The following is a 4,567-nucleotide window of genomic DNA, read 5'->3' on the forward strand; positions in this document are numbered from 1 at the left end:
ATGGAAAACACAAAGGAAACAAAAGATTAGAAACAGTAACTAGAAACTCACTACAGAAATGAAGATACAGCCCATTATAGGTTTGTGTAGTGCCAGAATTATTGGAGGCAGATGACGAATGGTCTGCAAAAGCTTTATGTGGTGGGGACATGCTCTATGTTATGTGTGCCAAGGAGACCAGGATGGGTGTGGAAACAATCCCATTTGAACTCATTTGAACCATGAATTCCACCTACTCCTCAGTAGACTGAAACCTTTCATAGACTGAGAGACAAAATCAAATGATCAGATAGCAAGTGTAATTCCTTTGCCAGTGGTTTTAATAACAAGAAGTGAGATGCGGTGGGGGTGGGGACTGGCTGCAGACACAAGACGACTCAGTGGCAGATGGTTTATCAATGAAGCAACTCTAGCTCCCATACCATTAAGGGGTGGCAGCACATTGTGGGACATCACAATTAAGAGGAACAAACAAGAGCACAGTGTTAGGTCCTTGGACAAGCAGCCTTTTTCCTTTGTATCAGAAGGCTGTTTGCTTGTTTCCCCAGGGAGGTACCAGCTCTTACTTGGTGCTACCTAAGAAGAAACATGGCCACCTGGGTCTGGCCACTATTTCAATTCGGAAACCATTGTGTCCTTTGTATTTTAAGCATTTCAGGAAAATGGGTAGGATTCTTAAAAAGATATGTGTTGTACTGCCCCCAGGAGCTCTGACCCTCCAGCAGCCGTGGGCTCCGTGCTCTGTGACCTGCCGTGTGAATTACAGAATGCTGTGCATGTCTGTCAGGACCAATACCATGTGTATGTGGTAGCAGTTGTAACCAGTTTCTGGATCTGTATGGTATTATGAAACATGTTATTTTATAATTCTGTAACTGTATGGCAGTGTTATGCCAAAAAAAAGTATAAAGAACAATGGTTTCTGTTGCTTACTGCTGTATTTAGAAACATTGTTTCTGAAATAATATATTTAGACTTCCTTTAAGGTAATTATTTTTCATAACTCTTGCCAAATATACACGCTGTAAAATGAATAAAAGCCACTGCATCTTAGTTAACATTTTAGCATTATGTTAGAGCACATTCTGTTGATTTTGCATGATTAAAATATTTTTCAAGAGCTGGAATGATTGACTTTGCTGTTTTCCTATGATCAGACTTTTTTTTTATGGTTATCATATGAGATCAACATGATTTCCTTTTACTCTCTAAAATAAATATCGTATTTTGAAGGGTGAAATCTTATTTACACAGGCAATTATTTTGGTCATGAAATGTTGGGGGCAGATCACATGTGTAAATGCTGGGGTGTTCATTGTTCTTTCCCTTTTTACTTTTCCCTAATGCAAAGTTTTAAAAGTGTATTTAAAATAGATAAATGAAAATGAATAACTAATGGAGGTGACAGATTTTTTTCATTCAATAGCCTTTTAAGGACAGTTGTTTTGGTTAAGAAACCAAAGGAGCAAGGGAGGAGACGGCTCTCAGTACCACAGGACAGTGCGGATGAAAGTAAGGAAAAGCTTCGCCCTGGAGTGTGGATGCCCTGATCCGTAGAGGCAGGAAAAGAGCCAATGAACAAACTGGGGATAAACTGTGGACAGAGTCAGAATGAATCACATTGTTCACAACTGAGAAACAGAGAGGGGAAAAAATGTCAGCCACAGCAGTGAATGAGTGTGGCTTTAACTTCAGCCTGTGGGACGAGTTGTTTAGTGGGCAGAGCAAGGCAGACAAGCAGTTACCATCCTCAAGGAAGAACGGACACATTCTGGTAACGGAAATGAGAGAGGTTTTCTTTTCCCCCAAGGCTGAATGTCAGAATGCAACGTAAGGTCTTAAGAGAATGGAGATTCTCAGTAGAGTGAAAAAGGCAGAACTGAATCTGGATTTCTTCAAGAATGTAAAATCTAATGTGGGAGAGAGTTCGCAGAAAAGATGATAACGTGTCTCTTGTTTTAAGCCTCAAATGGATGCAGAACAGGTGAGCTGGTGTTCCAGGGATGGAAGGAAATCCCAGCCTGGATAAAAGGGCAGCAAGCAGTGTGGCTCCTCGTGGGTGAGGTGAGGCTCTGGCCGTGGTGACTGAGTCCGGAGTCGGATTGATTCCAGGGAACATGGAAGGATTATCCTGCCCTTGGGATGATCCCGTGAGCACGTGGGATTGATGAGGAGAGCATTTTAAAATAGGTTACTAACGAGAGAGAGCAGCCGTGGATTTGACTTTACTCAGGAAAGCTGGGTTTACTCATTCTGCTGTAAAAGTTTGGATTCTCCTATTTTTATAACCTTAATGTAGATTCAGCAGTGGCAAGGAATATACAAATATTTTCTTCTCAAATAGTGTGTAACATAGTTTGTTGTGAATGAAATAGCTTGTTGTATCTACTCTCAGCTTGAGCACAGAAAGAGGTTAGAGGAGGAAAGAGTAAACAGAGGGGAAGTGACAGGCAATGTGAACCAAATGGGACCTGACCGCTTGCCTTAGAACCCTGAGTTGTGTGGGAGCTCTGAATGGATGATTTAACTGCTGTCAGGAGGAGAAGTTCAAGACAAAGCCCCAAAGGACTAAAAACTAAGGGCAAAGAGGCATCTTGTCTGACTGGGGAGAGGTGGCTTTGAGGCTGATGGACTCGGGGCCACAGGGCAACACTGTCACCTCCAGCTGGCTGTGTGGCTATGGGGAAGTCATGTACATTCTCAGGGTCTCTGGTCTCCCCTCGGTAATAATGTCTACTTTGTGAGTTTCTTGGAAGGATTGGAGGGTAGGTGAAATGCCAGGGACATATTCAAGATGCTTCTCTGCAGTGGCTGCCAGCGTTCTAGGAAAAAATGAGCTGTTTGGTCACGGTATCGTGCAGCATTTACCTCAGTGGGAATCAGTCTCATCTAACTGATTTTTTTTTATAGCAGGTTCATAGATCTAAATAAACATCTTAAGTTTTATTATTTTAATGTAGTTCTTACTTAAAAAATAAAGCTACCAGGTATGGAAGAAAAGATTTTATATTAGATACACTGATATTGACCAGGTAGAAGATTTCCCTCATTGAGAATATACTGCATGCACAAAACAGCGCTTTATTTCTGCCTGAATAATTTTTTGAACTGGTTTCCCTTCTCTGCCAGCAAAGAGCTGGAATGCGGGACTGAGCGGAAGCCTTTTGGGCGGGATCAGGAGATGATCTTAGCTGATTTGAGGACACTATCAGTGTTGATTCTTATTGAAAGCACATTTTAATTTCAAAACCTCCACATGGACATTTACTTCATACCTTAGTAGATGGCCACTAACACTATTTAAAAATGCGCGTGCAATCAAGTCCACAGACATGGGGGCCTTTGTTTTCTTACAATCAGAACCAGGATGAATAACATTCCACTAAATAAATCTTTGTCTTTCAGAATTCTAACTTGTAGGTGTCTTCATACTATGAAATTAAAATGGGGTCACCAGAGGCCTCAGCCATGGTGTCCTTTAGCTGTTCATCCTGTCAGAATGCCCCCCACATACTAAAAATAAGAGACGAGATAACTTCTCACTGACGTACGTAGAAGTTGAACATTTTCTTTTTCTCTAGAATTCCCTTCCATCACTTCCTCCTCATTTTATCTGTTTCAATGTCCAGACACAGGAAGGGAAATTACAGACCTTTATAGCTGACGGAGAGTGTTGATCCTAATTTTATAGATACTGGAGAGCGGTGACCTGACTTTCCTCCCTCAAATGCTGCAGACGCACGAACGTGGGGTGGGACTGTGGGTGCTGTGGGTGGCCCTTTGCCCTGTGCGCACCCTTTAATAACCAGAACAGATTCAAAAGCATCAGGCCTAACAGTGGGGCCGCCTGTGAAGCAGCATCACCCCAAGACGAGAGTCCTCTCCGTGAAAGGGGGTTTCTCACCACTCGGCATTTTTGCCACCAGCCAGTGTTTACGTTGAGCTGGTTCTGAAGTAAGTTCAAACATTTCCATTTGGGAGAAACCCACGGGGGCTCTGGCAGTGGACTTGGAACTTAGTCGTCTCCGACCGAATGCATTTCTGTACTAGTAGCTTGCTCAGATTTCATCTCTGGGGAATGTGGAGCTGGCTGGACTGCGCACATCCCAACATTTCTAATCTCACAAATGGCATCGCCTGCTCCCTCAAACCGGAGACCAGGGAGTTACGTCTGAATTTGCATTTGTCAACTCATCAAATTCAGGAACAAATTCTGTTGATTCTGCTTCTTGAATCTGTCTCCAATCCACCAACTCATGACCTCCATAGGCCTTTCTCTTACTTTTCCCTTTGCCTTCAGAGAGAATGCAACCTTCACAAAATGCCATAGTGTGTCTTGTATGTTGGGTGCCTAACATAGGGTCCAGCACATAATAAACACTCAGTAAACAGTCATTGAATTAAACAAGATGTTCAGCAGTGATCTCTTGAAACAACATGTACATGGACAGCTATATCTGAATCCATTCTGAAATACAATGACTTCCGCAAGACAAATAGCTTGCAAAATGAATTATTTGTCTGACAGTACAAAGATTTATATTGAAACAGTTCATAAGTATCTAAT

The sequence above is a fragment of the Camelus dromedarius genome, chromosome 6, assembly GCF_036321535.1.
Source record: "Camelus dromedarius isolate mCamDro1 chromosome 6, mCamDro1.pat, whole genome shotgun sequence".
Lineage (NCBI taxonomy): Eukaryota > Metazoa > Chordata > Mammalia > Artiodactyla > Camelidae > Camelus > Camelus dromedarius.